This window comes from Scyliorhinus canicula, chromosome 3 (genome assembly GCF_902713615.1).
Source record: "Scyliorhinus canicula chromosome 3, sScyCan1.1, whole genome shotgun sequence".
Lineage (NCBI taxonomy): Eukaryota > Metazoa > Chordata > Chondrichthyes > Carcharhiniformes > Scyliorhinidae > Scyliorhinus > Scyliorhinus canicula.
Genome location: NC_052148.1, coordinates 53492991 through 53520901, shown reverse-complemented (window position 1 = coordinate 53520901; position 27911 = coordinate 53492991). Strand labels below are relative to the sequence as shown.

At 43.2% G+C, this 27911-nt stretch overlaps 1 protein-coding gene across 22 annotated transcripts in view; it reads left to right on the top strand.

Annotated features, from left to right (window-relative positions):
- LOC119962658 (transcription factor 4-like) overlaps positions 1 to 27911 on the top strand; it is a 679430-nt gene that overhangs the window by 374130 nt on the left and 277389 nt on the right. The window contains exon 1 of one of the 22 annotated variants that reach the window (XM_038790556.1): positions 4515 to 4719. The exons of the other annotated variants lie outside the window; for them this stretch is intronic. The gene's annotated coding sequence lies outside the window, so the exon portion shown is untranslated. Of the gene's footprint in view, positions 1 to 4514; positions 4720 to 27911 lie in introns of those variants that run through there. 22 annotated transcript variants of the gene reach the window in all.

Sequence of the window (27911 nt, the reverse complement as noted above, 5' to 3'; positions counted from 1 at the left end):
AATACGGCAGCCGGCGTCGGAGCGGCGGGGCGGGATTCACGCCGTCCTCCGGGGATTCTCTGATCCGGCGGGGGTCGGAGAATCCCGCCCGCGGGCTCCTTTTTATATCCACACTGCTTGTTACTTCCTCAATGTAATACAATTTTGGTATCTAAGGTGTGATTATAGCTAAGGTGTGTTAACATTCACCGGAAATCTTCAAACTTGCAAAAGCCTATAACACAATTGTTCACTTTTGTCATCTTTGCCCACTTTCTTACTGGTCATTGTGGTAAATGCACAGTTCCACTTCTTGTTGCAGTGTAGCCTATCTGATGATGAAGATGCCATATCATTATTTCAGAGCAGGGAACTTTCCAAGCAATTCTGCCTCACTCTACAGTATTAAAAACAAATGCATTAGTCAGTCATTTTGTTGGTGTTGATGCGAGCTTATCATTTGTACTTTGGTAGCCACAGCAATGTAACAGTTGCTACGTTTTAAAGTGATACATTGTACATTTTACTCTAATAAAGAGAGATGTGATAGTTGCACGTATTTTTTCTTTTTATTTCTCAGCATTAATATCCTTCACTTTGATCAATCATAGAATTTACAGTGCTGAAGGAGACCATTTGCTCCATCGAGTCGGCACCAGCTCTTGGAAAGAGCACCATGCTGAAGCCAACACCTCACCCTATCCCTGTAACCAGTAACCACACCTAAGCTTTCTGGACACTAAGGGCAATTTAGCTTGGCCAATCTACATAACCTGCACATCTTTGGACTGTGGGAGGAAACCAGAGCACCCAGAGGAAACCCACGCAGACACGGGGAGAACGTGCAGACTCTGCATAGACAGTGACCAAGCCGGGAATTGAACCTAGGACCTTGGAGCTGTGCTACCGTGCCGCCCAAATTTATCAATTCTCCATAAGATGAAGTTAATTCACTTTGCGTTGCATGCCAGAGTAGATCCGAATTCAGACTTGCTTCTGACATCATTGAAAAAAAATTGAGGAGAAACATTGGACAAATTATAGCTAAGAATAGTACCTGCATTCAACCAAAATTGTGTTAATATGCATGTCTTATCTTTGTCAGTTTACTACTTATTTCAAAATTTGTTTGCTTTCTTCGAGTGTGGGAGGAATGATGTCCTCAAGGATCTGTTTCAATTATAGGCAGTTTATGGAGTTGAGCTGGTGACATTTGTTCTTTGGCTTGCCATTCTTCAGAACATGGTATTATACTATATTAGTAATGTGTAAGCAGGTATCCTCCGGGTGCTCCGGTTTCCTCCCGCAGGTCCCAAAAGACATGCTGTTAGGTGAATTGGGCATTCTGAATTATCTCTCTGTGTACCCGAACAGGCGCCGGAATGTGGCGACTAGGGGCTTTTCACAGTAACTTCATTGTACTGTTAATGTAAGCCTCCTTCTGACACAAAAAATTATTATTTTATTAAGTTTCTTCCTATAGAAGTTTGAATGGGTGAAATATGTAACTGTGTTCTCCAGTTCTTAACTTTCTAATGTACACTACTGAGAAACAACTTTCTTCCCCTCCCAGTAAAGCTGTTTTCTTGCTTTTACTCCCATTACTCGCTGAGAAACTGTTGCAGTGCACCACACGTTCAAAAAAATACATCTTATCCTCTATTTCAATGCTGTCTTTCCCAGGGGAGTTCATATCTATTGTTTTCACTCTTCCCCCACCACCGCCCCGACCCCTTTCCCTTTTCTGATTTATTGCAGAAAAGGATTTTAATCTAAGCGGATTTTGCAGGTCGAACATATTACTTTTTTCTAAAATTGATTTTGCAGTTTTATTTCATTGACATACCATCCAAACACATTCATTCGCTACAGTGAAGAGTTAAAATTCTCCAAAGAGAATAATTGGCTGAATCAAGTAGAGGCCCTATGAACTTTGCACCACTAATGCTGGTACATAAGCTGCTATGTGATGGGAATACAGATCCCAACATGGATTTGGTAAATTGTTCTGTAGGTGATACTGAAGCAGGATTGCTAAAGTTATATGATTAGTAGGGAATGTTTCAAAAAATATGAACATAATAATCAGTGATCTATATGTTGTTCCAAACTCTTTTTAAAAAAAAGAAGTAGTGTTGAGTACTTTTCTCAAAAATTTGTCATTTTCAAAACTAAATAGGTTGGGAAATTGGCATGGTTGTAGTTACTGTTCGCAATATTTTATAAATTAATAGCTACTATTTGTCATTCTACTAAAGTTGCAAAGAAGTTAATTAATGTAGATCAATAACATTTTGGAATACAACTGAAGTGTTCACGTATATTGGCCTGAGCAGTGACTCGCAATTTTTTATGTTCTGTCATTACATAAATATGGGCATTTTCCTGTCTTTCTTGTGAGGCGGAAAGGGTGATAGAAAGCCGCTATTTTCTTCTTTCTAACTTCATTTGCGAAGTTGGTCAAAGCTGGGGGTTTAGTTAGACTTCATAATTTACATTGCAAAAATATGGTTCCTTTATTGCATTAATGTCAAAATGAACTGCAGCTGAACTGGCATGAATTCAGTATTTTCAGAGTGAGAGGCCACCTGCTTCAGCTTCTTATTGAAGCACAGGTAAAAGAAAGTAGGTCAGTCAGCTCCTCAAGCCCTGTCCTACCAGTCAACTAGATACGGCCGATCTCTACCTTAAACTCCATTTACCCAACCTGAGCTCCATCACCCTTAATAACATTGCCTAACAATACTCCGTCAAACTAAGTTTTGAAATTTTCAATTGATCTACTCTCGACAGCTTTTTTAGGGGAAAAGAATTGGAGATTTCTGCCCCCATTATGTGAGGGAGTTAACTAGTCATTTGCATAATGGGAAACCACAGCACGGTGGCACAGTGGTTAGTCATGGCGCCAAGGACCCGGGTTCGATCCTGGCCCCGGGTCACTGTTCGTGTGGAGTTTGCACATTCTCCCCGTGTTTGCGTGGGTTTCGCCCCCACAACCCAAAAGATGTGCAGGGTAGGTGAATTGGCCACACTAAATTGCCCCTTAATTGGAAAAAAAATTGGGTACTCTAAATTTACAATAAAATAAAAATACAAAAATAACGGGAGACCACTGAAAGTTGAAAGAAAACACTGGGCTGGTTTTACTTTTTCCATGTTAGACAGGAATCAGTGAGCTGTTGCCTCTTGATTATCATCAGAAAATTGATCAGAGATGGAGAACTGTACATGCTCACAATTCTGCTTTTCCCACTTTGTAAAATGAGCAGCAGAAAAGGAATACGTTGGAAACGCTTCACAGCTTAGTGAAGAGAACCATTAGGAGTGAAGCCAGAAAACACCTTTTGCACAAAGTGTAGTAGAAACTGGGAAGTCTCACTCAAAAAGTTACAGACAGAAGGTGAATTGAAATTTTTAAAACTGTGATCCATTGATTTTTATTGGTTTAGGGCAGAAAAAAAAATATAACAAAGCTGGGTAAATGGAATTGAATTGCAAATCAGCCAGGATCTAATTGAACGGTGGGCAAAGTATGAATGGCATACTCCTGTTTCCATGCTCATCGGAACTGGAACATCATTTACAGGTGAATAATACACGCGCAAAGGGTGAGTTCTCCGTAATAATGCATAAATGGAAAACAGATAATGGTTAAATGGCTGACATGGCAGTAATATAAAACCATGAAGCTCAGGTCATCCTGAAGGCCGATTCTGGTGTTAAATAGTATATTTACAATACTGCAATTCAAAATACTGAATTGAGAGGGAATGATAGAAAGATTTGACCATTTTTCAACCTGAGTAGTAACCATCACAAAGTAAAATGAATATGGGTTGTGAAAAAATTTGTATATGCCAGTAATGCTAAGTAAACACTTACTGCATTTCAGTTCAGAATCGTAAGCTTCACTTTCGCTCAGATCGTAGAATTTGCCATTTTCAGCCAGAGAAGATAGAATTCAGAAAGTTATGCTCCTTTTGGAGTGTAATAACTTGATTGTTACTAACATTATGCATTTTCCATTGCTCTTGAAAGCTCAAACTCTTCTTCCAAAATGAAGCAACTATAAACAAAAATGACTGCTTCATAACTAATCTAATATTCCTTTACGTAACAAGCAAAAGTTGAGCTATCAACAAAATATGTTTGTGAATTGATTTATTTTCCACTTCGCAGGAGTTGTCTACCATGCTCCTTTTGGTGTGTCCTTCGTCTCTTTCGACTGAGACAGTAGGCGTTGCTATGTCGCGCACTGTGAAAGAAATTCAGGCATATAGACATGTTCGCTAATTTACAAAAGAGGTCGTTTTTTTATTATTATTTAGCGTCTAGCTGCTGCAATAGTTCTTCAGTTCTCAGCGGGTTAACTGAAAAACAGGAGATGGATTGTAATTGGCCTATTTAAGAGTGTTTTGCATGTGAATACTGCGCTAGTGAAGCATTACTAAGTCTGTTGTGAATGACAGGGTGATTAGAATTTAGATTAGGAAACCCATTCACTACTCAGAAAGTACAGTAATTGGCTCAGTGTGGTGAAAGTTGATTACATGTAATGATAACGTAATAATTTTGGTATTTAATATTGATCTAAATAATCAGAAAGTTGATATAGGGACACCTTAACCAGTGCAGGGGGAAAAAAAATCTGAGTGGTATCTCATTACCAGTGAGGTAACTTAAAAGCAGGGAAGCTATGCTGCTGTGGGAAAGTTTGCGAAGGAGTCGTGTGCATTTTATGTAAGTGTGTGACTAATTTTGATATAAAATATATTAAATTACAAGTAAAAATGATCCCTATCTGAAAAGATTGTTCTGTGAAATTTATATTGTGTGTCGTCAGAAGCTTTAATTGTTGATGCCATTACTTGAAGGAGTTGACACATTTGAAAAGTTGCTAATGGGTTTTATGTGTGCTTTGGGGGCAAGTTGTTTTGAGAAGTAATTTATTACAATCAAATTCAGTGGCAATTTAAAAGTGATTTAAAAAGAATCATTTTGTGGAAAACTTCTGCACTTTAACAGTAACTTTCTTTCATTCGTGGAGAGAGCAATTAAAATGTTGAGAATTCTCTGATATTCCGTGCCATTTGCGCGACAGACCACTAGTAATTAAACAAAATAGAGACTGCTTTGTTGAACAGCTACATGCCCTGTTCTATAGGTTCCTTAAATAAGCTGTGGCTATTTTTTTTTTGTTAAATACATTTTAAAAGATAAATATTATTTAGATAGTGACCAGACTCTGATGTTTGCTGTAAACCTCTTTCTAAAATGGGGTTGAGCAACCATTTGTTTTCCACGTCTCCTCCACAGAGGGTAGAGTCCTTGAGTGGCTTTCAAACTTGTTTGTTTTTTATATTCTAAAGTATTGTTGATAAAGCAGCTAATTTTTGCTTCAAACTTGTTTCTGGTTGTCATGCTGTTACTTGGTGTGGTGACTTTGCATTGTTAAGAAACAAGTGTTATGCGATGGACATTACTAATGTTATGTTGAGGGCTTGAAGGTGTGTACTGGATCATTGGACAAGACATGTTGTTTATTTTAATTTTTTAACAAGTGATAAAAGAAAAAACTTGCTATCACCCTTGAACAGTAGAGTCTGAAGAAGAGTCTCTTTGGCTCTGAAGAAGTCACACAGACTCAAAACATCCACAAGTGCTGCCAGACCTGTTGAGTTTTATCCAGCATTTTCTGCTTTTATTTCAGAATTCCAACATCTGCAACATTTTGCTTTTGTTATAACAGTGAAGTTATGTTAATCTTAAATCCTAGCTTGGTAGCATCCTGGTTTCTGACTAAAAGTTCAAAGTCCAATACAGCTGACTTGTGCAGAATCATGTATTACCAGAGGTACAGTTTTTCAGTGTTAAACTATGGTCCAATCTTTAACATAGAAAAGCATCCTCACAAGCTTCACAAAGATGTAAGAATATATTGATACTAAGTCAAAGGAAGGATTAATAAGGGTGACCCAATGTTGATCAACCAGATGGGTTTTAATAACTCATTCATTTCCTGTATAAGGAAACACGCTATGTGCAAATTGGAAAATAAGGAATAGGATTAGCAGGAGGCAATTTGACCCTTTGAGCCTTCACTTAAAAACTAATTGACTCTGCAATATCCCGTTCATTGACACTCAGTGTGGGTTCTGCCTGGGCCATACAGCTCCTGACCTCATTACAGCCTTGGACCAAACATGGGAAAAAGAGCTAAATTTAAGAGAGAAGGTGCGTACCGGCCTCCCCGAACAGGCACCGGAATGTGGCGACTAGGGGCTTTTCACAGTAACTTCATTGAAGCCTACTTGTGACAATAAGCGATTATTATTAACTGCCCTTGAGATCAAGGTATCATTGGACCAATGGTGACACCAAGGAGCGCCACCAAAACTGGAGTCACTGGGAATCAGGGGCAACTCTCCACTGGCTGTCATCATATCTAGCACAAAGTAAGATGATTGTATTTGTTGGAGGTCAATCTGCTCAGCTTCAGAAAGGCACTGCAGGAGTTTCTCAGGGTAGTCTCCTCGGCCCCATCATCTGCAACTGCTTCACCAATGAAGTTCCTTCCATTATAAGTTCAGAAGGACAGCCGATGTGTGGTAACACTACCAGAAGAAAGTTCTCCTCCGAGCCATACACCAGTCTGACTTGAAACTATATCAGTGTTCCTTCGATACAACGGAATCAAAATCCTATAACTCCCTAACAGCACTATGGGTGTACCGATGTCTCACAATTTATATAGATGATTTGGAGTTGGGGACCAAGTACAATGTGTCCAAGTTTGCAGATGACACTAAGATGAGTGGCAAAGCAAAAAGTGCAGAGGATACCGGAAGTCTGCAGAGGGATTTGGATAGGTTAAGTGAATGGGCTAGGGTCTGGCAGATGGAATACAATGTTGACAAATGTGAGGTTATCCATTTTGGTAGGAATAACAGCAAAAGGGATTATTATTTCAATAATTAAATTATTAAAACATGCTGCTGTGCAGAGAGACCTGGGTGTGCTAGTGCATGAGTCGCAAAAAGTTGGTTGACAGATGCAACAGGTGATTAAGAAGGCAAATGGAGTTTTGTCCTTCATTGCTAGAGGGATGGAGTTTAAGACTAGGGAGGTTATGCTGCAATTGTAGAAGGTGTTAGTGAGGTCACACCTGGGGTATTGTGTTCAGTTTTGGTCTCCTTACCTGAGAAAGGACGTACTGGCGCTGGAAGGTGTGCAGAGGAGATTCACTAGGTTAATCCGAGAGCTGAAGGGGTTGGATTACGAGGAGAGGTTGAGTAGACTGGGACTGTACACGTTGGAATTTAGAAGGATGCGGAGGGATCTTATAGAAACATATAAAATTATGAAGGGAATAGATAGGATAGATGCAGGCAGGTTGTTTCCACTGGCGGGTGAAAGCAGAACTAGGGGGCACAGCCTCAAAATAAGGGGAAGTAGATTCAGGACTGAGTTTAGGAGGAACTTCTTCACTCAAAGGGTTGTGAATCTATGGAATTCTTTGCCCAGTGAAACAGTTGAGGCTCCTTCATTAAATTTTAAGACAAAGATAGTTTTTTGAAGAATAAAGGGATAAAGGGTTATGGTGTTCGGGCCGGAAAGTGGAGCTGAGTCCACAAAAGATCAGCCATGATCTCATTGAATGGCGGAGCAGGCTCGAGGGGCCAGATGGCCTACTCCTGCTCTTAGTTCTTATGTTCTTACATTCTTATGTAAATGGACTGCAGCAGTTCAAGGAGGCAGCATGTCACCATCTTATCAATGGCCATTAGAGATGAGCCAAAACCGCTGTCCAAGCCAGCGATGTCCACATGGAAGAATCAAAAAAGGTAAGCAGCTTTGGGATGCCGTAAAAATATAGTACAGAGACATATAAATGGAAGTTCTTTATTCAGATTGGTCCTTCAACATACCCTAAATGTACAATAATTTTATCATAGTATGCATCAGTTTTCTATTTTAATTAAAGCTTTTATTTAAATTGACCAATTGTTTAGTTATGCAATGTTCGGGATAGGGTAGGGGGTGGGAGGAGCCTTAGTGAAAATTTTGCCTGGTGTGCTAAGTGATGGGAGGGAATTGACAACAGCGGCAGATGAGATGGTGGTGACAAAGACATCTATGAGCTCCTCCTAGGGTTTAGCAAGACTTCTATATCTGGCCAAGCCAGATCTGGTGGTGAAAGGCTAAAAGCCAGTTGTCCACCCTAATCTGTTCATGTCTCCGTCCTTTGGACTTAAGGGAATGGAGATGAAGGCTGCACCAGGGGAATATCCAGGATGACAGAAAGGTTTTCATAGTGACAAGAGTACTGAAGATTGAAATGTGAGGGTGGTTGAGCAGGTTGGTAGCTGCAGAAATGTGGTGGTGAACAGAGGGCCAAATGCCAGACAATTTTGTTAAAATAGCCTTGACCTCATGCTAGCACAGCAGTGTGAGATCATTGCTCTTCCTGACGCTACATGCCAAATTCAAATCCTGAGTTAGAATCCGATCATAAAGCTTCCCCAATGGCTCTGAAAAGCAAAGAGTCTCCAATGTCAAATTTGGGTCAATATTGAATTAGTTGGTGTGGTAAATTGGCTGGCTAGTTGTTCTCAAACTGCAATGCAATTCTTGACCACTGTCTGATGACACTAGCTGGAACATATGCTCGAGTGAACCTTAATCAGGGCAGAGTCAGGTTCAGCTGTGGTATCGCATGGTTGAGCTCATTGTGTAGGCTTTAATATCAGGATTGGTACCTTGATTAAGAAACCAGTTGTGGAACTTAAAGAGATATAAGCTATGAATGGAACATAGAACATACAGCGCAGAAGGAGGCCATTCGGCCCATTGACTCTGCACCGACCCACTTAAGCCCTCACATCCACCCTTTCCCCGTAACCCAATAACCCCCCCTAACCCTTTTGGGCACTCAGGTCAATTTATCATGGCCAATCCACCTAACCTGCACGTCTTTGGACTGTGGGAGGAAACCGGAGCACCCGGAGGAAACCCACGCAGATACGGGGAGAACATGCAGACTCCGCACAGACAGTGAGCCAAGCTGGGAATCGAACCTGGGATCCTGGTGCTGTGAAGCCACAGTGCTAGCCACCGCAAGCATGGTTTTTTATTTATTTAAAGATTTGTAAAATAGTCAAATTACCTAAGAGTCTTAATGGCATCATCTTCACTCACTGTACAAAGAAATATTAGAGGCAAATTCTTAAGGTTAGTTGATGCTTCATTGTTTGGTATTCATATATCCTTTGAGTACTAAGCTTTCAGGCCAACCACATTTTTCTAATTGTTCAGCAGCTGTAAAGTTAATTGACAACATTTTTGATGCTGAATGTTTTGGGGATTCATTAGGCATGTGCAAAGAACATTTAGTAACTCACAGCTGTCCCTGAATAAGCTGGAAAAATATTGGTGGTGTTATATACTCATCAACTTCACAGGTGGGATAAAGGGGTGATTGTAGAATGAAATACTGCTTTGATGGTCTAATTTGTCTGTATGGACCAAAGTAACGGAAGCAAAATCGTTGGAAAGTGTCCTGGCAAAATTGAACCAGATTCATTAACGTTTGCAAGAGCGCCTTTTACTTTTATATTGAGTTTATATTGAGTAATGGGAGCACCACGAGACCTTTCAAGCAACTAATCACTCGTCAAATTTTTGAAGAAGTGGGTTGAATTTTCCAAACTCTGCCTCTCCAAGTTACTCCCTACTCCTGCCCCACAAATCAAAAACACAAGATTGCTGCTGTAAAGAATTCAGATTTACCAATTCCCAGATTGGTGCATTTTGGAATCATTACCGCCTATCAGCCTTATTGTAAGTGAAGGAAACTGTCACAGTAACTAAATTTAAAGGTTTAGAAAATCCGTTTTGGGTCATTTAAAGTTCAGTACTAAAGTGGTTCTTTAGGGTTGCCAGGAATGTGATTATTGTTGCAGGAGAGAGGTTTGGGACAGTTTAATTGAGGTCCAAGGAAGACCTGGAGGGCAAGTAAATTTGCAGTATTTTCATTTATCTCCACATACCCTCTCCTGCTGCACTTGTTTCAGCCAAATGGGAGGAATAGTTTGGACAGTGAACCTTTTAACAGCTTCTGCCTGTGATTATTTTTCCTGATTGACTGGAACCGTAACAAATGAAATTGGGCTCAGAAGCATCTGTTGTTGCACACTTCAAAGGCCCATACGTTCCAAATTGGAATTGTGCTGCCCTGTGATGTCCATCGGACAGCATGTTGGTAAAGGGTTAGCTTTAGAAATACTTTGTTTCGGTAACTTTAAAGGCTTGTGCACAATCCCAGGTGCTCCAGACATGGCCTAATGGACCTTCATTTTGGAATTAAGCATGTCTGGGAGAATGAGCAGAGGATTCGTAGAGCAGGACAAGCTAATAGAAGAGGGAGATGGACAGAAGGGCTCTTGGCTGGAGGCCATATCAGCCCAGGCTGTTCAAGACACAATTTTCCTATTTGAATCTCAGTGATGGGAAATGTTGGAGATATTTATGCTTCAGTAAGATGGTTGTCCCTGAAATTTGTCAACTTCTGCACCCATAGCTGCAAGGTCAGAGCAGGGTAAGGACTACATTGTAATAGCTGCAGAGCTGTCTCTGGTGATGAACGTTTATGGGTCTAGGAACATAAGAAGTATTAGAATCACAGAGTCACTACAGTGCAGAAGGAGGTAATTCAGCCCATTGAGTCTGCACCGACCCTCTCTCAAAGGACACCCTACCTAGGCCCACAAATCCATGTTTCAATGTGATCACCTCTTATTCTTTGAAACTCCAATAATTATAGGCACAATTTACGCAGCTTCTCATAGAACTGCCCTCTCATCCCAGGATCCAACCAAGTGGATCTTCCCTGTGCCACCTCCCAAGCAAGTATTTCCTTGTATAAATATGGAAACCAAAATTGTGTGCACAGTTCCATGGGCTCAATTCTATGCTCCATTGCCAGTGTGTTTGAAGCTGGGAGTCTTGTAAAATTCAGTGCCTGGCCTGCCTGATGCCTTTCCATCTGTCCTAAGCTGTCACCTGCTTTAGAGGGGGCAGTGTAGATACAGGTGGCCTGTACACTTGAGGCACTTAAGTGGCCAGTTAATGGCTACTTTGATAGTCTCTTATTTGGGAATCCAGATTGGGAACCTGCAGCATGGTGCTTGCTGTTGCACACTGAATTGTTCATGCCTCATGTCAATTTTAAAAAAATATATTTTTATTCTCCATTTTCACATTTAGTCCAGATTTCACACCCCACCCACAAGCAGTAAACAGTAACAAATACAAAGTCAATTTTCTTATCAACAACAACGATCCCATCCTCCCACCACCCCAAACAAAGACCCATCTGACACTATAAACATCAAATAAAACAAACCCTCCCACGGTGGGACAAACAAAGGAGAAATAAAAGAAAAAGGAATTAGGAATCTCCTTTGGTCACCATTAACCTATAGAGTCCCTCCCCCCTCCCCCTAACATTTAATGCCATCCAATCCCCGAAAGAGTACCGCAAATGACACCCATGCATTGCAAGCCACCCCCCCCCCGACTCCTCCCCTCCACTTCCTCTTACAAAACTCCTCCCCCCAACCTCTGTTCCTTCCCCCCATCTTTCCACCCGGCTAGACTTATCGGGACCTATTCTGCCAGGCTCTGATGGCCGCAGCCCCACCTCACCCCCTTTCGCTGGCCGGCTTAAACCGGCCAACGTGGAGGCCCCCGCCCGGGTCTCTTTCCCCCTAGCCCGGCCCCAGGAAAATCAAGAAATCCCCTTTAGCACACAAATCCCGCATACACACCCAAGCCCCAAAGAACTATCATTGCAAGTGAAAGTCCCCTCTCTTCCCTTGTCCAAGTATATACAACGTTAGCTCATTTCGCACATACACCGACCGCAGTGACAAAATACCGCTACATGAGGCTACATTGGTACATGACCACTTCTCAATTCAGCCATAGTCCTTCTGTCTTCGCAACCTCCTCTGCTGCTTCCGCCGTCCCAAAATAAAAGTCTTTGGATTTGAAGGTCACCCTCAACTTAGCTGGGTACAATATGCCGCACTGAACCTTACTGATGTACAGTGCCTTCTTCACCCGGCTGAAGGCACCCGCCTCCTCACCAGGTCCACCGTAAAGTCCTGATATGATACGCATATATGCGTATACCAGCTCCAGCCCACTGCACCACTCGCTTCTGCTTTGCCCAGCACAGGACCTTCTCCTTCACGCTGTACCTACGAAAACACAGAGTCACTACTCTTGGCGGCTCACTCTCCTTTGGTACAGGCCTTCACGACCGAAGAGCCCGATCCAGTTCATATCGGGAGGGATCATCACCCACCCCCAATAGCTTCACCAACATCGTGGCAAAATACTCAATCGGCCTCGGGCCTTCCACTCCTTCGGGAAGACCCACAATCCTCAGATTCTGTCGCCTGGATCTATTTTCCAAGCCATCCATTTTGGCTCGCAGACCCTTGTTGATCTCTATCACCTTCTGCATCTCCTTCCCCATCGAGGTAAGGTGATCACTGTGCTGCAACAATGTCTCTTCAACTTCCTTCAGCACCTCACTTTGCTCCCGCACCTCCGCCACTGCGCTCACTACTGCCGCCCTCACCGGGGCAATCGCCTCCTCTACCAGCACTTTCAATACCGTCCCCATCTCCTTCCTCATCGCCACCATGTGTTTTGTGAACTGCCTTTCGAGTTCCGCGGCCATCACCTCAGTCATTTCTTCAGCCATGGGCAATGCGGCCTCCCCGGTGCCCCAGCCTCCATTTTTCTTGCCGTCCCTGCAGTGACCTTTCCACTCCCTGACGGACTTTCAGCTGCTTTTTTCACGGCCGTTTTTTACTTGTTTTTGACATCTCCCTTCACTGTGCCTTCTCCCTGCTTTTGCCACCTCTGTTATCCCTGGGACCGGGCGTTAGACCCTGACAATGCCGTTCCCGAACGGGAGCCCTCCGATGTGCGGCTGCCTCCCACCCACCGTCACCGGAGGTCCGCCACATGTCAATTCTGACGTTTGCCGAAACCAAAGGAATTCAACGCACTCAAAGTGGAATTGCTGTTTGACCACAAGCAGTGTCTGGCATCCTGGCAGCAGACACAATGTATGCATTCGGTAGTTGTCCTCTGTGCTACTGAACTCAATCAGCATGGCAAACCAAAGTTGACAACAAAGCTCAGGACTGATTTGCTATTGATGCACACCTGTGCAATGCATGACATAAAGTGCGAGCCAGGCTGTCTGAAGAAATTTCAATGAACAGGCTATTGGCATCCTGAAGCAGTGATTCTAGTGCCTGGACCTCTTTGGAGAAACCTAGCAGTACTCAGCTGAGAAGGTCTCTGGATTCCTGCAGAACTTTGTCACCATGAGGGAACAGAAGCTGAGAAGGAGGGGCATGAGAAGGAGGAGCTAGAGCAAGAGGAAAGGCTGTAACCATGATAGCTCCTGTCCGCTTGAGCTGTACATGAATAACTAATTTAACAGCGATACTACTCACCTCAACTTCTATTTACCAACAGTCTCTCACTTCTTACCTTCCCCTTGTCTGTGGCCACTATGTCATTTTCTTGGCTAAAATGTAAAAATAAAAGCTAACACGAACTACACCTTTGTCTCACCTGTTCCAATGTTGTGCTATCCCAGTGGTTACAGCACAGCTGGTGGTATATGGAGGCCAATCACCTCAGTCATAGGGTATTGCCTAAGGGGTTCCTCAAGGTACTGTCCTCGGACCAACATCTTCGGCTGCTTAATCAATGACCTTCTTTCCTGCATTTGGTCAGGAGTGGGAATGTTCTCTGATGGTTGCTCAGCATTCAGTGTCTTTCTCAATTCCAGAGATACTGAAGCAGTCTGTGTCCTCATCCAGCAAGACCTGAATAACATTCAGGCCAGAACTGGTAAATGGCAAGTAACATTCATATCACCTGAAGTGTTAGGGAATGAATTTCTGTAACAAAAGAGAATCTAACGATCTGCCCTTGACAGTCAATGATATTACCATTGGTGAATCACTGACCAGCATCCTGGCAGTTATCATTGACCAGAAACTTAAGTTAACTTATAAATACTGTGGCTACAAGAGGAGGTCAGAAACTTGGGATTTTATGGTAGACAACCCACCTCCTGACTCTCCAATGCCTGTCCACCATCTACAAGGCACAAATCGGGAGTATCAAGACAAAGCAGTCCAGTTGATCAGCACCTCATCCGCCATTTTAATATTCCAGCACTGATGCACAATTGCATTCTGTACCAAAAATAAGATGCAATGCAACAACTTGTCATGGTTATTTCTTCAAAACCTTTGAAATTGCAACCTCTACTAACCAAAGGCAGGAGATGCACGAGAACATCACCACCTGGAAGTTTCCCTTCAAATCGCACACCATCATGGCTTGGAACTATATCACCATTTCTTCACTGTCACTGGGCCAAAATCCTGGAACTCCCTCCCTAAAAGCACTGTGACTTTACCTACACTACATGGACTGCAACGGTTCAAGAAGGTGGCTCACTACCCCCTTATCAAGGGCAATTAAAGATGGGCAAGAAAAGCTACCCTTGTCAGTGACTCTCATATCAAATGAGTGAATGAAAGGAAATATGGATCTAAAGCGGGGAAGTGAAGTCGATATAGAAGATCAATCACAATCTAATTGAATAGTGGAGCAAGCTCATGGGCCCTTGAGGCCTTTTGTTGCTCCTGCTTGTTTTGATTTAAGAGTAAGGATTCTTTTCATCAGCACTTTTTCTGAAACTTGAATTATAGCACCCAAAAAAGAATCCAAGGGAATTTAGAATGGAAATGGTCAGTATTCCACCAAGGGATTATCTTCTCCTTGGGTCTCATGCAGCAAGAGTGGCCAATACTAAAACTAAGTAGCGGTATCAATTCACATATGAACTCAAACATGGTAGCTTCTAGAGGGAAGAAAATTTTAGCCCTTCAGCATTTATTTTATCAGAACCCAAGAATGGTCAATGAAGTTGTATCAACTGGGCCAGAATTGAAGAGAAATGCCTATGGGTTTGAAGTGTGCAAAATTGAAATTTACAGAGATAATAAATGGAACCGTGGAGAATTGCCAGTGGCATGTAGTTCCAGCATTTCAAGGTATAGAGATTTATTTTTGAAATATATTAATTTAGTGGGGTGTGAAGATTCTAAAACTTAGTTCTTAAACTGATGATTTTCTTGCTGTTATGGGTAAGTCAATGCACCGTGCAGCAGTGCTCTGCAGTTTGTCTAAAAGAGCATTTGTGCAGTCAGCTGGCTAGTTATCGGAAGACTCATTTTTTTATTGACAGGGTATCTTCATATGTATGAAAATAGTCTAATTTCCTTTACCTGAGACCAGCATTAACTTGAGTTTCAGTTATTCAGGAACGTCATCATAATACATACAATGCCTTCCTTCTGCACACATAGTTCTAATGAGTTGGTTATTTTGCGTTTTATGGTGAAGTGCATGCTGTATAGTGAATGCCACATAACGGAGAATAACAGATGGCTTAAAGCGTATTGCAGCCATGAACAGATGCTCATCCTTTTTTAAAATATAAATCTGTGTAATATATGCAGGCTACAGCTTTTGTCTGTCACGAATCTTAACCTATTCTAGCTCTGCAGTAAGAGTGCGTATTTTTCTATAGCTGCCACTGCATTTCCATTATCGCCAGAGTGGGTGGAATGAATAAAGTCTGATTTAATTCTTAGTATGAAGCAAAGTGAATTGCCTGACATTTTTGCACACATTGAGTTCCTGACTCTCAGTTAGGGCACAAAGAGAGAAATTGATCAGGGAAAAGTTGAAGAGTTGTCAATTCATTTTATTTTTGCACACTTCCAGACTAATGCCTGAACAATTTCTCAAGAGACCAAAAATGTAAACTTATTCTCAAAAAGTAATTCAGAAATAAGCATCTTTAAGCATGCTTCACTAGTTACAGGCCAGTCAATAGGGCACTGGGCAGTAATAGACATTTTCTCTCTGAGATAGATGTATAAGTTGCACCATTCCAAGTTCTCATCTAATGGTCAAGACAAGAAGTTGGAAGCAAATGGAGATGAGGGACAGAAAAGTCCTTTTCACAATTTCTTCTATTCATCTCTACAAGATGCTATTTTATGCTTGGTTGTTGTTTCCACGCAAGCGTCAGCTATCTGGCCAAGTTACCAATGCTTTGCGTATGAACCAAAGTGAAAAGTTTTGACAGGGGAGGGTACAATAGCCTGGTGACTATGCATTAAACAAGTAATCCAGAGGCCCAGACTATTGCTCTGGCCCCATGAGTTCAGTCTCACTATGGCAGCTGGGGGAATTTAAATTCAATTATTTAAATTAATTTGAGATGAATGTTAGTGTCCGTAATGGCAACCATGAAACTACCTGATTGCTTTAAAAACCCATTTAATTCACTAATGTTCCTGAAGGAAGGAAACCTGGCCTACATCTGACTCTAGACCCACAACAATGTGGTTGACCCTCAACTGCCCTCTGTAATAGCCCAGCAAGCCATTCGTTTGTATCAAATCACTAAGAATTCAAATAAGAATTAGGCCCGATGGACCATGGTCAAGGCATCGGATACAACAAAGACACACCTAGCCCAGTTAATCCTGCAAAGTCCTTCTCACCAATATCTGGGGACTAATGAGAAAATTGGAAGTGTTGTCCACTAATCAAATAATGGCCTGACGTTTTAATACTTGTGCAATTTTCTCAGGTTGTCCCTTTGGACTTTAGGGTCAACTGGGCACTATAGGCACATTGTAGCTCATGTGAGCTGGAAGTTAGCAGTGAGGCACTGATGGAGAAGGGCTGCCTTTGCAGCATCATTGAGGCCTTTGGTGTGAGTTTTCTTGTGGCATTTCATATATTATCTCTATTGTTTGGGTACCAGGCTGATGTAAATTGTAGGTCAGATAAGGCGTTGATCGAATCAGGAGTCATTGCTACCTGTCATGGGGCAGGTGATGTGGCCATCTCTGCAGTCCCTTGCTTGGACAGTGACATAATTAAGCAGGTGCAGTGTATAATGTTACCCTTCAGCCGATGTCCCAATCCCTCCATCACCATACCTGGGTAGGTCCTATACTGCAAACTGAACAGACCCACTAGGGTGGCGACAGTGATTTAGCCCAGTGTGCTAAACCAGCCCCTAGAAAACTTGAAAGAGGAACTGAAGTAGCCAAGGGAACAGAAGTCAATGTCCATCACCAATAGGGCTTTTGGATTGGTAGCACCACTACTGAATAAACTAGCTAAGTCCTGAAGGATATATCTGTCAGATTTGGCCTGCAGTAGATGGTGAGAGAACCAATTTGCCCAGTTGCAGCTACCTCTAATCATGACTGTATTATTAAGAGTGAACATCGCACAGTCCTTTTGGAGATGAGATCCTGTCTTCACACTGAGGATGCCTCCCACGGTGCTGTGTGGCACTACCACCAGGCTGAATGGGATCAATTCAGAACACGTTTTGCAGCTCAAAACTGGACAGCCCTCAGGCACTATAGGTCATCTGTAGCAGCAGAATTATGTTCCACCACAATCTGTAACCTCATAGCCCTGCATATCATTCAATCCACCATTACCACTAATCCAGGGGTCCAACCCTGGTTCAATGAGGAATATAGGAGAGCATGCCAACAACAGCACCAGGCATACCTAAAAATGAGGTAGCAATCTGATGAAACAACACCTGGTCATGTGCATGTTAAACAATGGAATCAGCATGTTGTAAATAGATAGAGGTAATCCCACAACCAATGAACCAAATCAAAAGTCTACAGCCCTGCCACATCCAATTGTGAATGATGGTGGATAATTAAACAGGAAGCTCCACTAGCATTTCCATTCTCCATAATGGGCGAGCTAGCATGTTAGCACAAAAGACGAGGCTGAAGAATTTGCAGCCACCTTCAGCCAGAAGTGCCGAGTGGATGATCCATCTCAGCCACCTCCTGAGCTGGCCAGAATCACAGATGCCAGTCTTCGTCCAGCCATCAATAAACATTGAATGCACTGGATACAGCAAAGCAGTGAGTTACTTGATGCAGCAAAGCCTATGGATCCAGCCATCTTGTCAGGATAACCAGAGATTCTAGGAATGCATTAAAACTGTAGCCTTGAGGGATCTCACAACTGAACAAAATTCTGTGCTCTCCTAGCACCCCAATACATTTCCACTTTGCAAAACATGCTCTGTGATAGTAACCCTGGGCGCGATTCTCCGCCCCCCACACCGGGTGGGAGAATAGCGGGAGGGCCTCCCGACATTTTTCACGCCCTCCCGCTACCCCCCCCCCCCCCCCCATGCCCAACCCACGCCACGAATCGCCGCTCGCCGTAAAAAACGGCGAGTGGCGATTCTCCTCGGCCGAGCGGCCGGCCCTTCACGCCCGTTTCACCACAGCAGCAAACACACCTGCTCGCTGCCGTCATGAAACGGGCGGCAGGTGCCCGTTTGGGGCATCTAGAGGCCCGATTGGCACGGGAGCAGCACGACTGTGCTCGGGAGGGGACAGGCCCTCAATCGGTGCCCACCGATCGTCGGGCCAGCGTCCAAAACAGACGCACTCTTTCCCCTCCGCCGCCGGCAAGATCAAGCCGCCACGTCTTGCCGGGCAGCTGAGGAGAAAGACGCCAACTGCGCATGCGCGGGTTGGCGTTATCCAACCTGCGCATGCGCGGATGACGTCATCGGCTGCGTCAGCCGCCGTGATGCTTGACGTGCGGCCTTGACGACCGTCGTCAAGGCCGCGCAACCGTGACGTACGGGGCCGCGCTCCTAGCCCGCCCGGGGGGGGGGGGGAGAGAATCGGCCCCGGAAGTGGCCGTGAAGGCTGCCGTGGGTCACGGCCTGTCCCACCGCAGCCTTTACGATCCTCTGCATTTGCGGAGAATCTCGTCCCCTGCTTTTGATCCTCCTTTTCTGTTTCAAAAGTCACACTAGATAAGTTTAAAGAATTAGAGTTCAGGATGAAACCAGGGAGTGGATTAAATTAAACATAAACATTGGTATCTTACCACTAGAATAATGTCAGTGTTGGAGAGGAATGAATGGAATAGTATTAGTATTGGTGCTGAGACCTTCACTATTTCTGATTGCATCAACTTAATGTCATATTTACAGATGATACTAAACTCAGGAAGAAATGATGGGCGAAATTCTCCCAAAACGGGAGAAATCGTCAAACTGCCGTAAAACCCGGGCGGGTTTTACGGCATCGCGCCCCTTCCCGACGGGGGACCGATTCTGGTCCCCCGTCGGGGCTAGCAGCCCGACGTCGGAGGCTCCGACAAGTCGGGCTTAACGAAAATCGTTAAGCCCGCTTGTCGGACTTAGCGCCGGCTGACGCGTCATATGACGTCAGCCGCGCATGCGCAGGTGGGAAGACTCCACCCGCGCATGCGCGGGTGACGTCATCGCGTTTTTGCGCGAAACCCGCGCATGCGCGATCCGGGTTGCCCCTCAGCCGCTCCGCGTATTGATACTGCGGGGCGGCGGAAGGACAAATAGTGCGCGGGCATCGGGCCCGCTGCCCGCGATCGGTGGGCACCGATCGCGGGCCCATGGCACCCTTGGCACGGCCGTGGTACTGCCGTGCCAATCGGTGCCATGGTTATTTTTTTCCAGGTGGTCACGACGTTTTTACGAACGGCAGGACCAGGTGTGTTTGCCGTTCGTAAAAAGGTCGTAAAGGGCTGGGACTTCGGCCCTTCTAACAGCTGTGAATCGCTGCCGGCCGTAAAAAAAACGGCGGCAGCGATTCGTGTCGGGATTTCGGCGGGGGGGGGGGGGGGGGGGGGGGGGGGGGGGGGGGGGGGAGAATAGCGGGGGGGCGTCAAAAAAGTCGGGAAGGCCCTCCCGCTATTCTCCCACCCGTCGTGGGGGGGGGGAGAATTTCGCCCGATGTGTCAAAAAAAAGCTGGGGTGCACAGAAAGCTAGCATCTGTAAATGGGAAAACAGATACATGTGCAGGTTACTGCATATTGAAAGAAAACATTACCAGGTACATACTACTGAGTTTTTCAAAAATACATTTACAGGATGTCGGCATCACTGATTGGCCTAGCATTCATTGTCTATCCTTAACTACCCTCCATTTCAGAGTTAACCACATTGCTTTGGGTCTACAGTCACATGTAGGCCAGACCAGATAAGGACGGCAGATTTCCTTCCCTAAACAACATTAGAGAACCAGATGGGTTTTTAGGACAATTGATAATGGTTTCATGGTCATTGTCAGATTTTTATTGAATTCAAATTTCACCATCTACCATGGTGGGATTCAAACCCGGGTCCCCATTACCGTGCCCTGGATCTCTGGATTACTAGTCCAGTGACAGTACCACTGCCCCACTGCCTCCTCTATTAATTATTCATCAGTGATACACCATTAAGTTGAAAGTGATCCCACACTTGCTCTTAGGTTGGCCAATAAATATGTTATCAATATGAAGCAACTATCAGCAAAATTAACTGAATGCTAAACAATAATGTCAAACTAAATTGTATAATAGGTTGGTCAACCAGTATCTTGATGACCATGTCATTTTGATCACCAAAGTTGGAGAACAATATTTATCATTCCAGGCCAAAGTGCAATAGAGGATAGAGGTATGAGAGAGGACCTAGAAAACATAAGGGCCACATTTGACCATTGAGAGGGGAAGCTTGAGTCAGAAAATCTCCTGACTTGAGAGACCCATGTCCATGGGAATTACCCCCGAATGCACTATTTGTGCTCTAAGGGTTGGCGGCATGACCGAGTCAGCCCGCCGCCTACTTGAGCAGTTAGAAAGTTGGTTGGAAGACTGGCCTTGGTTTTCCTGAGACTTCAGCCCAGTGATAGTAAAGGCTCTATGGCTCTCACTCCTCACTCCCCATGCCATGTTGTCATATACATCCATATTCCATCCATGCCCTCACATCCCCTATGCCACATCCATGCCCATGCCACCTCCCTAGCCACTCCTCTAATGTCCAGTAGATACTGATCGCAGCCGTATGGAGATGAAAAAATGTTCAAACCATCTAAAATAGCTCTCACTCATACACACTTTAATGAAATGAAATGAAAATCGCTTATTGTCACAAGTAGGCTTCAAATTAAGTTACTGTGAAAAGCCCCTAGTCACCACATTCCAGGCGTCTGTTCGGGGAGGTTGGTATAGGAATTGAACCATGCTGCTGGCCTGCCTTAGTCTGCTTTAAAAGCAAGCTATTTAGCCCTGTGCTAAACCAGCCCCTAATTTGATAAAAGCCCTTACTCATGAAACATATTCAAAATTTTTAAATCTCCACAAGCAGTTGATCTTTTGTAACAATAAACACACTTCTGTTCGCGAAATGATTCAAATACAGTTAATCCTTCAGTAACCTCTTAAAATGGGTAATTAAAATGTGAACTCAGCGCCTCTCTTCACCCTATCCTGGTGAAATAAGTGTATTTTTTAAGATTTTGAAACTCAGCCAAGCATTCATAATGGCTCAGTTGTAATAACAGTCCTTGGGAGATGTCAACAAATAAGATTATTGAAACTATGGGAACAGATGACTGTTTTCGCTTAAGCTATATCAGAAGACCTGTCAATTAATATTCTCCTGCAGTGGGTGTCTGCTTTTCTTTATTCCAGTTTGCAGCTGCAGCCTTTTTCATTTTCAGAGTGCTGTTTATTTGAATAATTTCAGCACACAACATTTATCCACCCTTCATATAGATTTCCTCTCCATCTAAAATTCATGACTGCCACACTACGGGTTACGGCCCTTGGAACAGTGGAAATGGGTATGTTTGAACTCACCTGCTAATTTCAATGTCCATGCTGAGTGTGCATTTCCCGTCTGTGTGATTAATGGCCCTTTCACCTGCCAACAAAAATTGGATCTGCTGAAATGGGGGTGGGACTTCTATATCTGGGTCCCACCCATCATTTTAAAGGTCTCCGGAATCATAGAATTCCTACAGTGCAGAAAAGGACATTCAGCCCATCAAGTCTTCACTGACCCTGTGAAAAAGCACTCTGCCTAGGTTCACACCCACACCCTCCCCACCTAACAGTTGGACAATAAGGGGCATTTAGCAAGGCCAACCACCTAACCTGCACTTCTTTGGATGGTGGGGGGAAACCAGAGCTCCCAGAGGAAACCCACGCAGACACGGGGAGAATGTGCAAACTCTACACAGACAGTTACCCAAGATCAGAATTGAACACGGGTCCCTGGTGCTGTGAGGCAGCAGTGCTAACCACTGCGCCACCTCACCTCCCTACAGAAATCTGACCCTATGACTCTTGCTTTCAATGAAGGTGACGTAGGAGGAATCTTGGTATAAAAATGCAAAGTATTAAATGGTGCAGTGAATGTCAATATGAACATCTACAAAGTAAGTCAAGATAGCAGGGGAGTTGGGCACAGTTTGAAATTGATGAAAGGTGAATGTTCGTTAAGTGTCAGCATAAATTCCATTATAAAAGTGTAATCAGCACATTACCAGGTCAAACCATGGCAGCAAAGAATCGCAGAGTTGACAATCAGTTGAATGCTGTGATAGACGTGGTTTGTAGGTTTTTCCTTTTTGCAGATGAGCTAAATTCAACCAAATGGATTTTCTTGCTTGCATTTATCTCAAGATCTTGTGCAGTGGAGTGTGGCAAAGCTGTGTCAATCAGAGCAGCATCAACTTGCTCATTAATTGAAACTGTGTGGGTCTAGGTCTGTGGGGTTTCTTTGAACCCTAGAAATTAAAATCATGCAGTCAGATGCAGTGGAGGTCTATATCACAATGAGGATAATGTCCAAGAATCATTTTTCCTTTTTTCATTTTTGTATCAAGCTCACTGATACATTGTGAAGCTGTAAAATGACGTTCTGTGAGTTAAAAGTGCAGAAATCAGACCAAAACTTTGATTTATAAAGTGTCTTTAACATAAAAAAAATCATCACAAGGGACGTACAAGAAGGTACAATCAGAAGCACAAGAGTGCCCCAGGACTAAGAAGGGTGGGGAGGAATTGTAGAACCTGAAAAGGTTGGAAGAGATCAGGGTGGGATGATCCTTTAATAGATTTGAACATGAATTATTGGGTATTTAGAGCCAATGTAGATCATTGAGGAGAGGTATTAGGTGGTCTGTCCTTGGCTCAATTTTTGACTGTCATTTGCATGCTGCTCCTCCTCGGTGACATCATCTGCAACACACCGTCAGTTTCTCCATGCATTCTGGAAGATGCCCAGCAGTAACTGTATCTCACCACTATTCCTCCACTGCCTCTGTGTAACCAAACTGCCTGCCTGACACTCAGTCCTGTATGAAGCAAACTCTCTTCCAGTTAACCATTGGGACGCAGACGTTGACTCAATAATAAACTCTGTTCCCTCGCCACTGATTCCATTCCTCTACCTTGCCACTGTCTCAGGATCAACCATGTTGTTCACAATCTCAGCTTCTTACATGAGCTTGAGCTAAGCTTCTGGGCTCACTATTTTCCCATCTGAAAGACCCTCTGTTTCCACCTCCATAACACTGCAAATCTCGATCCTTACCTCAGACCATCTGATGAAACCCACATCACCGCTTTTGTAACCTCCAGACTTGACTATTCAATGATCCCCTGGTCACTCCCAATATGAACACTAGATTATGATTCAAATATTCACTATTCTTTCACCCCAACTGTATCTTTACAGGCACATACATATTAGGAAAGATAAAACTATTTATCATATCTATCTTATGGGTATATATGCGTTACATGTGAATAAACAGGCAAACTGTGGTCAGGCACACAACACTCCAAAGTAAATCACAGATGTGACCAAAGCAGCAACCAACCCAGACTCTCGTCACACAGTGAGGCAATCAGTCTCACTGAAACTCTTATCATTCTGATAAAGGTTTTCAGTCTCCACATTTGAAGAACTTTCCTTGGACTTCTCATCAAACGTCGCTCCCACTCGGGCGGCTTCAGCCAGGATCCATCTCCAGGGTTTCAATTTCCGGGTGCTCCAGTTTCCACCAAAGACGTGCTTGTTAGGTAAATTGGCCATTCTGAGTTCTCCCTCTGTGAACCCGAACAGGTGCCGGAGTGTGGGGACTAGGGCATTTTCAGCAAGGCTAAGGCTTTATTTTCAGTGGTGGAATACTTTTTTTGGCACAGATTTAGATTTTTTGCAAAATGCCCCACTGGCGCCTCTATTCCAACATAGTCCTCTTGTAGTAGCTATGCCACACCCCCAGGTCACTGGCATCTGTGGCCATTTGAATGGTCTGGAAAAGTCGGCAGCGGTTCACCACTAACATGGCCTTCAATCTCCCAAACTCTACTTCGACATTATGTGGGCCACAGTGGTTTCCCTTGTTTCCACAACATTTTCAATGTGCATTGTATTCCAGCCTCTAGCTGAGCCATTCTCCGTGGTTTTAGTCGAGATGTATGTGGCTTTATTGGCTCCAAGTTTCCTATGGCTACATCATGACTATTTAATGTAGTACACCCTGGCGAGTCTGTACAAATCTGTCTGTATTTTTTCAGTATCTTTATTAGTTCTTCTCTCTGTTCTTATGCTGATCGGTTTGCATCTTTGCTTTTCGAACTCCATCTGATATCTTCAAACAATGCCTTGCTTTCACTCTGTTATTCAAAATCAAAGACAACGTGCTTCCCTTTGTCAGATATCTGATTGCTCAGATTGGAGAGAACCTCCTCATTGCGGATCTTTTGCATTCCTGTCTCTTTCTGTCTCTCAAGTAATGCAGTCAGTCTTTTCTGATTGTTCAATAAATGTTTATCCAAATTCAGAGGATCTCCTACAGCCAAACTACAAGCAGTATTTCCCAAGGGAAATATTTGGTTCATTTTTAATCAACAAACACTTCCCAACTGCTCCAGCTTTACTTTCTCTCTTTTCCTTCACATGGTTACTTTTGGCGACAAGAAAAGCTGAGGATTCAATCTTCGCAGAGTTGGTTGGCTGTATGTGCACCATTTTTTGTTTTACAGCTATTACCTCTTCATCAACGTCTTTGTAATCATAGCTTTTATCTCCATTTAGTAATATGGATTTATGCAATTTGTACTTTCCAGATTTCAACTTTTTATCTTTACTTTCCAATATACCAACATGAAGTTTGTGGCTAGGAGCATCCATGGTGGATGTGTTGAATTGAAGAAACCTTGTTCCTTTAAATGGTGGTGGCCTGCAACTACTTTTCACATCATTATCAGAATCAAGAGAATAACACATTGTTAGTTCCATGAATGTTTTGTTTTTATTGACAGATGTGGTTGTATAATCACTGCATGGTTCTTCATCCACATTCCTCTTCATTTTCAAAGGGAACGAATCACTAATTATTTCATCTCCATTGCTATCTGCTTCCTTTACCTTAAAGAGGCACTGTGTGCCTTCAAAAGGAGATGGGTTAATCAGATGTTTGCTTGGTGTCATTTCATAGTCATTGCTGTCCTCACCCTGAATAGCTGATGCAGTGCCATTATGTATATTTTCCTTCAAGACAGGCATGCTCTGGGAAATATTTGCACTTAATGTGGATCGTAATGGATTTCCTGCAAGAGGCTGTAACACGTTACTTTTAGGAAAATCCAATTCACTTTATTCTTCCGATTTTCTGTCTTCTTCCTTAGGTATGGAAGAACTATTTGCCATCTGTTCAATATCAGTTAGTGTCAGGTCTATTCGGCAGCAGTTGTTTATCATTTCTTCATAATCAGAATCCAAATCGGATTCAGAACTCTCGTCTGAATCTTCATCACTGTTATTACTGTTACATTTGGACTCCTCTTTCTTAGGGTCACCTTGGAGTTCTCAGAACCTGGTTTTCTACTAGATTTTATCTTTGACAAATTTCTGTGAGGAATCACTCTCCGAGAGATGATTTCATTAGTATCAGCAGAATCAGATTCACTACCATTGTCATATGATATGTGATTCATGGCTTTAAAATTTATTTCTTGGAGTAATTTAATGCCCAATGAATATTCCAAATTCCCACATGTCATTAGTACCTCATGCGCTATCCACAGTACATCCCTCAGACTCTCTGTTTGATGAGTGATAACCTTCACTCCTGCCAAATCACTCCCCAAAAGCAAGTCTACTCCTTCCACTGCTAATTCCTTAACCACTCTAGCAACTACTGGCCCTGATACTAAATTACACGCCAATTATACTTTATACAATAGAACCGGGATATAATCTCCACTTATCCCCTTAACTAATAATGCCTTAGCTTTCATTGGAATCTCTGGGGGGGAAACCAAATTCTCCAGTAAGAGTGTTTGGCTGCATCAGTTGATGAAAATGGGATAATCTTCCCCTTAGACAAAAACCCTGCATATCTCTCATCTACCTCATTCATTACACCTGTTTCTATAGCAATGTTTATCTCAGGTCTCCTCAGTCCAGCTAGAGCTCCAGTCTGCCCTGTAGTATTCTCCACTTTTGTTCCCTTTTCTGAATACTCCTTATGAACTCCAACAAGTCCCATGGGCTTTCCTCGCAACTTCCAACATGCTGAATGAACATGTCCCACTTTATTACAGTGGTAACACCTAGGCTTTCGAATCTCACCTTCAGCCTCAGTGCCTTCCTTACTGGTCTGAGGAGGAGATCTCACAGCAGTGCCAGTTATCCATTCCTTACCTTGGCTACCTGCCTTCCTTTCACTCTCCCATTTCCTATTCTTTTCAAAATTATGGTGGTGATGGAACAAAGGTTTAAATTTATGGATTATCTCATAATCGTCAGCCATAATTATTGCTTGTCTAGCTATCTTCACCCTCTGGTTTTCAATATGGGTTCGGGTTCTTATCACAGAAGGTAGGGAATTCTTAAATTATTCTTTTTTTAAATAAATTTAGAGTACCCAATTAATTTTTTCCAATTAAGGGGCAATTTAGGGTGGCCAGTCCACCTACCCTGCACATCTTTGGTTTGTGGGGGCAAAACCCACGCAAACACGGGGAGAGTGTGCAAACTCCACACGGATAGTGACCCAGAGCTGGGATCGAACCTGGGATCTCAGCGCCGTGAGGCAGCAAGGCTAACCCACTGCGCCACTGTGCTGCCCTTCTTAAATTTTTCAAAGAGAATGACCTCTCTCAGAACCTCATGGGTAGTTGCAACTCCCAAAGCTCGTACCCACCGATTAAAATTGTTCTGCTTAACCCTTTTAACTTTGACATACGCCTGTCCCGACTGTCTCCTTAAATTCCAAACCTTTCACCTATGTGCCTCGGGAACCAAATCATACACACCCAGAATAGCCTTCTTTACTTCGTCCTAATCCTTAGAAAGCCCCTCTGACAGGGAAGCATAAACGTCCTGTGCCCACCCAGTCAATTTACTTTGCATGGGTACTTTTCTTTTGGCCACTCCATTTGGTTTGCTATTTTCTCTAATGCCGTAAAAATGGTTTCAACTTCCTTCTCTTCAAATTTGAGAGGGCCTTTATATATTTAAACACATCGTCACTGGGTTCCGTTCTAGGATGAAGATCCCCTCTACTTTCTGGCAGTTTCCTTTTAATTTCTTTTTTCTTTTTGATCATTTCTATTTCTTTTTCTTTTTGTGCTGCATCTCGAATTGTTACATTTGGAACTGGATCTTAGCTAATTCTACTGATTGTTGCCATGACCCAGGCTGTCCTCTTGGTAATTCTTTCAAATTTAAATGATGAGCAATCGCTCCAGTTAGCGTTACCGTCCGAGCTTTAGCCGGCACCTCTATTTTGAATTCACTTGCCAATTTGATTACCTTGTCCTTTCAAAGCCCTTTTAAATAAACCAAAGACAAGTCGACCATCTGTAAAAAATCTTAGCCTCCAGAGCAATCCTTATGAGTGGTATGGAC